Source organism: Alosa alosa, chromosome 15 (genome assembly GCF_017589495.1).
Source record: "Alosa alosa isolate M-15738 ecotype Scorff River chromosome 15, AALO_Geno_1.1, whole genome shotgun sequence".
NCBI lineage: Eukaryota > Metazoa > Chordata > Actinopteri > Clupeiformes > Clupeidae > Alosa > Alosa alosa.
In genome coordinates, this window is record NC_063203.1 from 4,903,131 (window position 1) to 4,917,414 (window position 14,284).

Sequence of the window (14,284 nt, forward strand, 5' to 3'; positions counted from 1 at the left end):
AGGCACACTCCTGCTATGAAAATGGTGTGCATTATTACACTCTATAGATAACTCCTTTACAACTCATATCTATCATATTTTCTGATTTTACAAAGATTAGATTTTCATTTTTTATTTCATATAGCTGTTTTTATTTCATATAGCCCTGTGGATTACTTGTAACCTCATTTTTTAAAAACCAAGAGGTGAAGACCATTTACCATTCCCAATGAACATGGTGACCTGCCTCTTTCAACAGTACAAATTATCATTTGAAAAAGGAGGAAATCCAAGGCACTCTTCGTATCCAAAAATGTATAAAAAGCCTTTATTTTACATTTTAGCTATGTCACATTTGAAAACATAAACTGGGCAGCAACCCACACATATTGGCACAGATAGCCTTCTTCAGGGTATCCGTCACAGATATCGGCACATATAGCCTGAAGGCCTGATGGCTATTGTATTCCCTACACCAAAGAGCACCTTCAATTTTTTTCTGCAATTCCTGAGCACTTTGGATTGTTCCTCATCTCATAGTACAAATTATCAATTGCAGATCATTCTTAAGTGAAGAGCAATTATGTACAATGTGGATTTGGTCTTGATTAACCCAGCAATTGCTTTGACAGTAATTGCCATCATGATTTGCTAATTGCAATTAAAATACTGTTACTGTGGATAAAGCTAGTGTCCACCCAAAAGGTCACTTCCATCAGTCTCTGAGATGTTATCTTTGGATACATTAAGTGTGCAGAGTGACAGTGCCCTCTATAGTCACGCAGCCCTTGACAAGCAAGGTCAAAGACATTGACCTGACCATTGACATTAGACTGGTTATGTAAAGGCCAAGCCAAATGTGTCATATGATTCTATCTTTACATTCACTTTTACTGTTATGTTGAGAAATATCCCCTATATCTATTATCTATAGATATCTAAGTATGTGTGTGTGAGAGAGAGAGTTTGTGTGGTTATGTCTATGTGTGCATTCATGTGTTTTTTTGTTAGTATGTTAGTATATTACGGTATGCATGTTCTGTTTGGGTGCATGTACTGTTGGTGTGGGTCATCAGGCATGTCCATACAGGGCATTTTTGTAATGTATGCTTTGTTTGAAAGCATGTCCGACAAATCTGACCACAATGTTCCGTCATCGTAGATTGTTATCAGAATGATGACATGCTGTGTGTTTTTCCAGAGTAATTGGTCTCACCAGTGTGTATTTTCAGATCACTTAATTGGTGAGCCTATTGTAATTGTTTTGTCTTAGTTTGTCACTTTGCTCTGGGAAAAACATTAGGTTAGACTACTTGTGACAGTTACTCAAAATAAACAATTAATTTCTCACGCTTGGTTTGATTGGGACCTGTGTTGCTATTGTATGCCCCATAGATGTCATTTAAATTTATTTTCTTGCCAGGTGAGGTTTAATTAAAGAGCCAGGTGTTTACATGTTTGAAGGCTAAATTTCATCCAGGTGACTGCCTCTCAGTCTGAGCCCATCTGGCAGCTTGTGGCAGAGTCAAAGCCTCCTAGGGAAACTCTCAAAGCAGTCTGCCTATCAAGAAGCAGCCCTTAGCTTGGTCCCCACAGTCCCTCACCTGTTTGTCTCACTTCACTGTAAACAGCAACTCAGGCCTACTTGTCGAGCATGACCCCTGTTCAAATTAGGTAAATGAGACATGGACATGAAAATAGAACTTTGAACTTTAAAACATTCTATACCGTATTATTCCTTTAGAGTACTTTATTTTAATTCATATTTAACCTTCTTCCAACTCAACACTGGATGTTTGTAATGCTAAACCAGTGTGCACTTTACATAGAAATGAGGTGAAAATGTTTTTGTCATGGTCAGACACAAAAGGCCTCAGGCCAGTAGTATCTCTGACTTCAGAGGCATTCTTACTCAGAGTCAAGGTCATAACCGCCACGCACTGTAGGCCAACATATGTTCCCACCAATGTTTGGGAATTATCCAATTGTCCTTCAGAATGTGTCCTAGGCTTTTTTAGGCTTTGTTCTAAGTCTTTGGCTTTATTATTATTGGACAGGCATGGTGGTCTCAGGTTTTCCCATATGGTCAAATATGGGAAAACCTGAGATATCAAAATAAGTGTGGACTGTGGCATTGAGCTCATTATTACAGGGACGTTATAATCTGGATGCTAAAACCAGTGCTTCAGTCTGTTAAGACATAATAGCAGTATTAAACAGGCTTATTATTCATTGGGCAAAAAACTTTAATGTGCTGTCATCTCTGAATATGTTTAATATATCTTTCTTAGCTGACCCCACATTAGTGCAATATGACATAATACACTGTAGCAATTTGGCAACCTGGGCTTTTGGCCCGATGGAATATTTGCCATTAGATTCTGTATCCTCAAAGATTTCTATTAATCTGAGCAAGTTTCTGATGTTTTATATTCACATCAATAAATTATGAATGGCAAATATAAACTAACATTTGTTAGACCATGGATGCTGATTTTGAATTTCCCCTTGGGGATCAATAAAGTATCTATCTATCTATCTATCTGGTTGTACTTTTAATGATAACGGTTCAGCCAATTGCATGGATTAGCATTTAAATCCCTTAAATTAATTTAAATTAAGTTCCGATTAAGTTTCCTTGAATTAAGTACCAAGCAATCAATACAGTTTGCGGGCATAGTGGAGAAGCGGTGACGTAACCGACTGATAATCGGTCGACCTGGGTTTGATTCCCGTCATCCATGTTGCTTTGGATAAAAGTGTCTGCTAAATCTGCTAAATCAGTCAACTTTAACTTAAGCTTTAAGTTAAAGAAACAATGATGAAGAATGCTAAACACACAATTGCAACACAATGCACAGCACTTGGGTATCATCAGTAAAAAGCCCACTAAGATCATTTAAGAGACTAGAGGCCTTAATTTGAATGATGGGCAAGTATAGCTAGGCTAATTTTATCAACTAGACAAAATCGATATCCTAATTTAACACCATGAGCATGACCTTAACTGCAAACCTAAACTTCCTAACTTTAATACATTGCGTTAATTAATTCTCAATTCTTCCATTAACTTATGCAGTCACTCAAAATCTCTTTGTGCTGTTGTGTCTTATTGTATAGTAATAGTATGTGTTCATTTGCATCATTGCTGACACTTCTTAATAATCAAATGTTTTACTAAATAATGCAATATTGTGGAATTTGAAATTGTTTTACAAGATAAAACAATATATATGTTTAATCATGGCACCAGAATCATTCCCTATAGTTCACAAGCTGACTGTAAGATACTTTGACACTGAATTAAGTTGACTGCAGGGCCTGTAGATGCAGGAGGGGATTTGTCTTTGAGAGCTGTCAGAATGCTGGTCTCCAGCACCATCTGCTGATGAGATATATAACTAGCAATGTAGCCACGTAGGCCCATTATCGTCACACCACCACAATGGAAAAGTTTAATTCTGATTAATATAATTGATTCATTTCCAAACAAATTGCTTTTGTGAATGCCACATACAAATTTTGCATCAGAACAATAATAGTGCACTATTGTTTGAATAATAGAGCACTGCTTAACAATAAATAAACAAGTATAATGTTTTATAAAGTATAATCCTGTTTTTTAGAATTGATTTAGATTAAGTTTTATTTAGTATAATTTGTATTTTAGTATATTAGTATATTCTTTATCTTCTACAGTCCTTATTGCTTAGTTGTGTTTTTTATATTATATACTTTTAATTACTTTTTCTGCTGTTAGTGAATGTGTGTGTGTATGTTGTCTGTATGCTACTGTGACCTTGAATTTCCCCTAGGGATCAATAAAGTATCTGTCTATCTATCTATCTATCTATCTATCTATCTATCTATCTAATAATAGTTCATTGCACTTGGTGTGAAACATGTTTCTATTATATGAAGAGATACATCAACAACATAGATTTGATGTATCATAAAACAATAGCTTTATCTGTAGCCTCCAAAAATGAAGATACTTCTGAGGCCCATATGCTATTGCAATTAATGATTATACTTGGAAATGATTGCAAAATGACCCGATCATAATCTTGTTATATTCATTCTCCTCTGTATGGAGAGTGCCATGTGCCTCATTCAACTGTTATGTGATAAAACACAAATATTATAATGATAAAATCTCTTTATTGGAGAGAGAAGGACAGTAAAATTATGATTGCAATATAATTTACAATGTTTGCTGAGTTTGTATTGGATCATGAAAAAGTTACACAGGCCCAACAGAAAATATGTGTATATTAACTTTATTAAAAATGTATTAAGTAAAGTACATCTAAGGTACTTTCTACATTTCTGTTTACTCCCTCCCCAGACATTTTCATTACAAGGTGGGCACATTATGTTCCTACTTTGTAAATACAAAATTAAGACAATGATGCAAGTAATTACAACCAGGAGACACCTGAGTCCTCCCCTCCACCACACCTTAGGCTCCCCTTTCATTGTGTGATTGGGAAACTGTTTCCTGTCAGTACATGTTTAGCTGTTTCCAACACACCTGCCACATCTCTAAGGACATGAGAAAACAAGAAAGAATTGAGCGGCCTGGGCCAGCATCCCCCACTGGTGCCTCTACCCCCACCGCAGTTAAGGCTGTGTGCTTGTGTTTCCTCTCTTTCCATCATTAAAACTACACCTCGGGGCAGGTTTTAATTGCTGAATGAAAACTTTCGTAAGATGTTGATTTCCTTAAGTTCACAAACAGCTTAGCTCAACCCCTGAGACCTTTTTTAAATTGTTATTATCAGTTAGCAACAGTTGCTTTGACCTTTGAGACTAGAATGGATCAAAATAAAGCTGTTACCACATGTTTACTCTTGCTTTGTTATTTTATCCTGGTGGGCACAAACAACTGTTTTAATTAAATTGTGGATAGCAAAATCTTTGTAGGCCTTTGCCAATCCTCTACTGTATAGCTGTAAACATGATTAAAAATGTCTGCACCCTGACCTCAAGGGTCAATTAATTATTTGGATGTCTAATGTTAAACTAATAACGTCATATTCAGCAATCACTCAAAATGTTGCATCATAAAACTATGTTCACAAATTGAATAACTGTAATACACTCTGCTATAAACTTCAATATAAATGTAATCAAATATTAATTTAAAATTAAATCATTACAGTATAAATAACAATACAGTGCATATGCTACTCATATTCACAATGGTATATATTCAGAAAGCAAGTGCTTTGCAAACTATATTCTCAGCCTTTTGATATACTGTTTGATTGAGTAACTTGGCCTTTTTGTTGACCCCACAATGAGTTTGTACATCTATTCATGGAAAAGGGTCATGGATAATCAATAGCACTGAAATTATTACATGGACCATTATCAGTTTACATATCTGACTTTCACATTGGCCATGAATGACATTGTTCAATACAGATAATGTTCTCAATGGAGGTTCACATAGCTTGTCTGATCAGACACAGGACCACAACATGCAAGTTTCAAACTGGACATGTGCAGCTTTAAGCTACTTTCATTTCAGTTAAGCACATTTCTAGTTTAAATGACGGGCAGAACACCAAGCCTAAACTAAAACTAAAGCTACCGGTAATTAGCACAATCTGTGAGCTTATTTTAATACCAATATTTTAAACACAACCATCAGTTGGTCAACTCAACACTCCTTTATACCACATTATATGCTTTCATTTATGCACGAGACACTCATTGCCTGACTGGCTCATGCATGCGCATTCCCTGGGCCCAGGATCTTTTGTTAGAGCAGAGTGGTCCATTCACACACAAACCAGACCTCTCTAAGTAACGGTCATACATCTTTATCCATAGAGTCATAGAAGGACTATTTTTCTATGAAGAAACAACAATGCTCACTATGGCTTTGTATTTCCAATCAGAAATCACAGGATAAAATTCCACATGATAAACTATGAAAGGCCACCTTATGTGTGACATCGGCACAAAAGAGATGTGCATAAATGTAATGGATTAGGCCAGGATGTATACAGTATGTTTACTGTGTAAAATGGATTATGCTAAATGGCACTGTTGTTTTTTCTCTGCACATTTTCTTAAATGGGGAAATAATATATATATATATATATATATATATATATATATATATATATATATATATATATATATACACATTAATTTGGTAAGTGAAACAATTGATTCACTCTTGTTTGTAAGACTGTAGCAGTCAACTGAGATGGGCATTAGTCAAAATGGCATGCTTAACCACACAGGCTTTTTTGTCTTATCTATCCTATCTATGGTTTTACAAGAGCTGAGGATCATCATAAATGTCATAAAATGGCAACACAGAATTGTGTCTCATTTGTGCAGTTTGCAAATATTTTTGATATTGGATTTTGGATTTGCTTTTGTTCCCTGGATGCATAATATGTGTGTGTTAAATGGTTTGGTTTTAAATTGGTTCTGTTCACTTAAAGGAAAATTCCGTTTTTTAGCACTTTAAGGCCCTTTTCTGGTTTCTTTTGGATGAACTAGAGTGGTGGACACCGAAATGTTGACGATTGGTCCTGTCTCGACTTTTCTGACTCGTTTTGAATCGCCTTTGACTTCTCAGGGTGGCTGGCAATGGGCATACTGTAGTAGGCTACTCAAACATGTCCTAAAACAACCCTTAACGTTAGTTTTTTCAAAACTGTGCAACTCACCGAAAGTGGTTAGTGGTGTTCGTTGATGTTCCAAAACAAGTAGCGTAGCGAAATACAGTTTCTGTCGTGTTTTATTTGGCATTTTGTAAAATCCCATTGATTTGGAAGACTCATTGCATGTTGATATTACTGCGCCACCGTCTATGCTTCAGGTTCAAACATTGAGCGGAAGTTTATACATGGTTGTGAGGTGTCTGAATAAATAGTTCCACAATAGGCCTAGCCAATAAGACGGCTGGAAATCATACATTGCGCTGATGTATAATTTGCTTTTAATAGTCAACGAACTCCACTAACCACTCGGTGAGTTGCACAGTTTTGAAAACGAACGTTAAGGGTTGTTTTAGGACATGTTTGAGTAGCCTACTACAGTATGCCCATTGCCAGCCACCCTGAGAAGTCAAAGGCGATTCAAAACGAGTCAGAAAAGTCGAGACAGGACCAATCGTCAAAATTTCGGTGTCCACCACTCTAGTTCATCCAGGGGCGCAGCTACCCATTTTTTGAGGGGTATGCGACAACAATATTGGCGCCCCCCAAAAAAAACACAAACAACTAAAGCAAATCAAAAGGCCAATAATTTACACTATTACTGTGCATTAGTGTGTATTAAATATGTTTTTAAAGAAATGCTGCCAATTTGATGTTTAACTTGATGTTATACTTGATAAGTATTGATAAATGGTGCATTGTCACTTTAAGAGAGTCTAAACGGTTCTCATAATGTCCTTTTGCAGCTATTGCTCACAATGGATAAGGCTGATAGGCCTACTCTAGCCTTGTTTGTTTGCACCACATTGACAACACAATATTAAGTTATTACAAGGAGCCTTCATTGTTAGGATATGGAAACATGTAGGCCTAATGAGATGCTGCTAGCGTGACATTTCTGTTTGCAGTTGGCCATTAAAAGTGCAGTATTAGCATGGTAGCCACATATAGCTATCTGAATGTTTCAATCGGCATTATGCTTAACAAAGGCTAGTTAGTCTGTTAACATGAATACTGTATTTGCAAGCCTTCAAGCACAGACGTCATCACTCTAAATCCTACCTTTAAAGGTCACCGTCCACTTATTTAACTGCTGTTGCATCCCTTGACATGCCGTCTCCTTTTCCCTCATTCTTTTTCTATTTTTAGCAGCTTTTTTGGCTGTATCCATCTTTTTCCAATTTCCATAGACGGCAACTCACTATTCGTAGGCCTATCTGCTCGCTCAGCGCTCACGGCGCCCCCCCTCTTCTATGTCAAAATTCTATTATGGAATCTAATGAGATAGGGTGCCTACTCTAGCCTGTTAGTTCTCTAAAATGTTATTTAACATTGAAAAAATGTTGAAATGATTTAGAAACGGACAGCAGTAGCTACATATAGAAAATACCAAATATATATATATATTTTTTTTTTTTTACCATCGCTTTGGCGCCCCCATGGTGCTGCGCCCCTATGCGCCGCATATAGTGCATCCCTGGTCTAATATTTCACTGCCATGAGGCGATTTATCATTTTGTGCAATTTCATTCTTAATGTCAACAAGAAGGAATCTGCATTTATAATCAGGGAATTTTGCATGTAGATTAGTGGTTCTCAACCTTTTTTAAGCAAATGCCCATACACCCATAATTGCAACGTTACATGAACATATAAGTCAATTGGACCTGAAATGTCTTTCCTCGTTGGCATTTCTAGAGATCAGCCTGTCATAAAAGCGTATTGCTGCACAAATGTTTTGTAATATAACATCAGGCGCACAATGCACTAGGCTACATGAAATGCCTAGGCTAAACAACGTGAAGATATTTGTTTTCCAACAAGTCATTTTTTTTTCATTTGCTTGATGTTTGGTAGGCTCAATCAAATGAACCAAAGGCAGGCCTTGTATTAGGCTAGGTGAACTTGGCTATTAAACAGGAGACTTTCTGTAGCCCTGTAGCATCTGTAAACAATTCTGGGTCTTAAATTTAAGTCATATGTTTGCCATTTCTGTGCTATTGGTCTGTATGCATTTCCATGTTTGCATTGCACTGCTATACCAAAAAATATCTTTTTTGAGTAGTAGCGTGCAATTTTACGCACGGGGCGCACCTTGAAACATTGTTTACCCCTGCCCGAATTCAACCCTTCCCATAACTTGGGAAGGGTGCATTGCTAGTATGATTAGTCTCTTTGAACTTGTCAGCCAGCCAGCCACATTCATATGACCTGTATTTCAAAGGAAAATTGACTGTGAACCACAAGTGTGAAATCATGTGTGTAAGCCTATATAAAATGGAGAGTGACTTCACCAGTCTAAATTGCTGTACCTCCTGAAGCTCATGGTATAATCTGAACACTGATCCCAGATGTTCCATTTCGCAGGAACTGTAACCTATTACTCAATAGGATGGTATCTGAACATGCACAGGACTGTGGCGATGCAGAAGGATCGCTTTAAGTAAACTAGTATGCTGTCATAAACAAAGGATCAGCGGCATGTCAGCCCAATGACCCCCGAGCCATGGAGGGAAGGGGGCAAACATCTGTCATTATGCTGTATATCAGTATGGGCAATGTGCATTGTCATATGTGACATACTCTAAGGTGCTTGTGCACACAACAAAGGTGTGGATGGATCCAGCTGCTCTACAGATCTCACGTAGAGCAGATCAAGCGTAGAGCTCCAGCACATTTATGTGTGACCTGGTCTGCTTTTGAGACCAGTGTCCATTCACTTTGTCCATTTCACCTCACCGGGTGGTTGATGCATCCATCATCCAGCGGCGCCCCCTGCTGAGGAAGTTGTCACTCCTCCAGATAGCAAGGGTTTTCATGCATCGGGGGGAACTAGCACCTGGCGATATCTGTCTCTGGATGGGTGTAATTTGTGTGTGGCATACTAGATCTGAAAAGGCCTCATGCATAATAAGCCCATAGGCATGGCTACATGCAGCGGCAATCATGCCCAATCATTTCTGGCAGAGAAGTGAAAACACTCGTTGCCAGGGTTTGAACCTTCTGACGCACATTTTTACAATTCATAATCCGTTACGGCGACAGACTGTTTAATTCCAGCGCCAGAAAGGAGGCAGATAACATCATTCTGGCATGAGGAGAGGCTTCTTCCTTTGAGTGACAACAGAGAATCTTCCCCATCCCCCTGATGACGCAATTGCAGCCTCCACGCATTTTGTGACAACAAATTGAGAGAACAGTACTTTTGCCCGTGGAAGTCAAAGTGCAAAAATGTCCTATGTCTGAAGTGAATGGGAATATGGAAATAGGTTGATAGGCTTCCATCTTTTCGCTAACAGAAAATAATAAAAATCAGGAGAAATCTGTTATGTGCGTAAGATGGAAATAAACTATAAAATTTAATTTCGAGGAAATTACATGTGCATGAAAAAGCAAAACGTACAACAGTAGCTACATATAGAATATACCAAATATATTATTATTATTATTTTATTTTTTTTACCATCGCTTTGGCGCCCCCATGGTGCTGTGCCCCTAAGCATACCCACTTTTTGCGCCACTGGAAATGGGAGTCATAGTTGATGACAACTGACATTTGCAATAGCTGAATAGTTAAATATTTGAGTAGTTTAAATGGTTAAATTATTTAATGGGGAATTATTGTAGTGAGGACTTTTATTTTGAAACAATTGTGGGCAGAAGAAACAGTTGGTGGGAGTCATAGTTGATGACAACTGACAGTTTGAATGGCTGACCAGTTAAACAGTTGGATAGTTTAAATTGTTATATTATTTAATAGGGAATTATTGTAGTGAGGACTTTTATTTTTAAACAGTTTTAGGCAGAGAAAACATTTGGCGGGAGTCATAGTTGATGACAACTGACACTTGGAATGGCTGAAAAGTTCAATAGTTGAGTAGTTTAAATAGCTGAATTATTTAATAGTGAATTAATATATGTGCATAGGTAGACAGTTTAATGGATGTTGATAGACAGATAGTTTAATGGATGAAGTGAAAAAAAAGAAGTGAAAGAAAGTGGGGAAGAGAAAAGTGAGCAATCTAGTTCAATGGAGAGAGACACAGAGAAGAGGTTCCATTGAAGTTGCTGCAGTCAGTGAGAGAGCACAGGTACAGTTGATTGCATTCTAAGTCGTTAATTGGCTCTGTGAGGGGCCTAGTTGAGCAGCTGTCACTTGATACAGGTGCAAATCAGTGAAAAATACTTTCCTCAAGTGTCCTTTTCAAGACCTACGTTACAAAGTTTTAACAGAGTTTCTACGTTAAACGGTTAAAGCTGAATTAGATGCAGAAATTTGGTGGGAAGAAGAAGAAGAAGAAGAAGAAGAAGAAGAAGAAGAAGAAGAAGAAGACGACTTCGGATAACAGAGCAGTGCATTTTCATGCACTGTAGAGGTGACAGAACCATTTTGGTCATCATAGCATAGATCATACACCCTTAAATCTAAAACTAAAAATCCAAAAGTCTTTCCACTGAACATGGTGGACCAATAAATCTCTATTGGTGGTATGGGTTAACTGTTAACCCATACCACCAATAGATATTCATATGTCTATGTGTCTGTTGAAGCCAAGCCAAGCTTATTCATTGACACTACTCATTATCACCTCAAAGAGTACAAAGTGGTATTATTGCAGTGTTACAGAAAACTGGGAAGTCGGACATATCGCACTAGTTTTAGCTTGGATCATTCTACCACTCTGAACCGATCATATCAATTCTCTGTTCACACTGAGCATTTGCTAACCTGAGCTAAGCATAAACAATTATACCACTTACATGGAGAAGAACTGTCAGTGGTTTCACAAGACAATATTTTTTCTTAGAAGGTGTGATGATATTTCACTAAGCTGTGGGAGAGATATCAAAGATAATAGGGTTGCTTGTCTAATTGAAAAGGACTTGACTGGTTTCACAAAATAGAGTTGGTTCATGGTACTTTAGCTACTTCCCCCATAGGATTCCATTTAAAAAAAATGTCCTAATGATGTTTAAGTCCCAGAACCAACTACCATTACACTTTTTCAGCATAAGATTGGAATCAGCCTTTTCAGATGATCTTTGATGCCAGATGTAAACAAAGCACGTGGCTGACTGAGGCAAGCTGATATTTGTTTTATTTGTAAAAATACAATTGGACAGTCAGCAGTCCATACTTCTGGCATGCATGAATAAAATAGAGGAGGGAAAACATCACATGGAGTAACAGACCACATAATAGGTATACATTGATGTGTAATGTCAGAATACTGTGAATGCTGACAGAATACATCGCAGTAAAGTTAGAGTAAATCGATATGCCCTAACTTTGTAAGTAGGAACTCCGACTGGTGTTCCTTTGCACTTTTCCTAGTCAGAGGTCTGAAATGTAGACCTTCACAGTTGTTTGCAGTGCAGGAATGCAATGCAATGAGAAAGCCTGGGCTGACTTTAGGTGTTTAGCTCTTCAGTCTATTTTACAGTCTATGGGTTTTTAATCTGATGTCAAATGTTCAATGTTTTAAATATCAATAATATTTACTCTTTCCTTTTTGTCTCATAAATAAGGCAGACATAAGGCAGTCTCTTGAGCCAAGATGTAAAGACAGTTGTGCTATGATAACTGTGATTTCCAGAGTTGAGAATGCTCTCTGTAGTGTGGAATCCTAGGGGAACCCATCATCAGGCTCACTTACAAGTCTTTAGGGGGAGTCTCTTGATAGAATTAGATAGGAAATGTGGGATGCATTGCCTACGGCAACAAAACAGTTTAACTCCTCTCCTTCTTATATTTCCTCCATCTGCCTGCAGCATTTAAAATAATAAAGTACCCGAAACAGCATCATTGCTAATCATCAGAGCCCTAATGAGTCATAAATTCATTCTTTTAATCAAAATCGCAGTTTCAACTAATGTAATTAGCAAATTGCGAAGGCTGCAATTAATTGCACAGCTTCTGACTATGATTATTTGTCTTTAGGGTTTACCATAAATTATATAAGAACAAACACTCAAAGCTTCTATGTAAAACCTATTGTCAAGCAGTTCCCTCCTCCTGAGGAAACACAACACACATGTAGCAATTTGAAAAAGTACCACAGGCAGCAATATAATGAATGTACCACAAAAAAGGCAGAAGCAATGCTGGTCTTTCCCAATAACACAAGAGTAAATAAACAAATATTTCAGAGTCAAGGAATGATGTTATTATTATGTAATGAATATTGAACTGAAGCTTTACTTTCAAAAAATGATATCGCAAATCAAATTGCAGTTGCAATATCTGTCAGAGAAATTGCTGTTAGATATTTCCTCTAAAGGGTTCAGCCCTATATCACAGTGTAATTTAAATGTTCAAACTCTGAACTTGTTGAGTGTTCAGCGAGGATACAGGAGATAGCTGGTGTTTACAACAGTTGGCTGTTGCTTTTCAGAATAGGTATTCAGGCAGAAGAGAGAGATGTACAGGTAGAGCAGCTACTGTCGGAACTGATTATCTTCAGAATCCAGGGGGCGACGATTAAGCAATATAGCACGAGTGAGCAGGCCCCTACATTGAGGGGGGGGATCCCGGTATTGTCGGTAACAGTGTCGTTGCACTTTACTGCACTGACTATCAAAGGGGCGCTCACAGTTTGGCGTTGCATTTTATTCTTAACCAGTCGTCGTCTTGACGTAAATTCCGTGCATCAAAGCAGACTGGAACTTTCATGTCTAATAGTATTCATGCACGCCAGCTGTTTACTGTCTTTAAAGCACCAGGTGCGTCTGTCTAATTCTCAAACCGCAGAATGCTTAAATGCTATGTTAAGCTACAAGTAGGCCTAGGTCAATGTATAACATTAGCTTGGGATGTTTTTACAGTACGCAATGGTAGTTGTGAAAGCAGCTGCATCCCTTCTAAATACGTCATAAGTCAGCATAATGTAAACTTCCACAGCTACGCAGATGATACCCAATTGTATATTTCTGTGGAGCCAACTAACCCAGATGGCCTTTACTCCCTCACTGCATGCCTAACCTCCATTAATCAGTGGATGAGCAAAAACATTTTGAAACTAAATGATGACAAAACAGAGGTACTTCTGGTTGGACCAAAACTAAAGCGAGATATTATTCTTAGTAATCTGGGGAACTTGGCGCACCAGGTCAAACCAAAAGTAACAAGCCTCGGTGTCATCTTAGATGCAAAGTTAAGTTTTAAGCCCCATATCAGTAAAGTTACTCAGACAGCCTATTTCCACTTGAGAAACATTGCCAAAGTGCGGCCCTTTTTAACTCAACAAGATGCAGAAAAACTAATTCACGCCTTTATCACTAGCAGGTTAGACTACTGCAATGCACTTTTCACTGGTCTTCCCAAAAAACATCTAAAGAAATTGGCACTCATACAGAACTCTGCGGCTAGACTTTTAACTAAGACTAAGAAGAGAGAACACATCACCCCTGTGTTGGCTGAACTGCACTGGCTCCCTATTTCCTATAGAATTGATTTTAAGGTTATGTTAATTACTTACAAAGCTCTGAATGGCATAGCACCTTCATATATCTCTGAGCTTTTAATATCTTATCAACCACAAAGGAAACTTCATCCAATTCTAATCTTTTAATCGTACCCAAAGTGCTCCACAAACAAAGTGGAGAAGCTGCTTTTATCC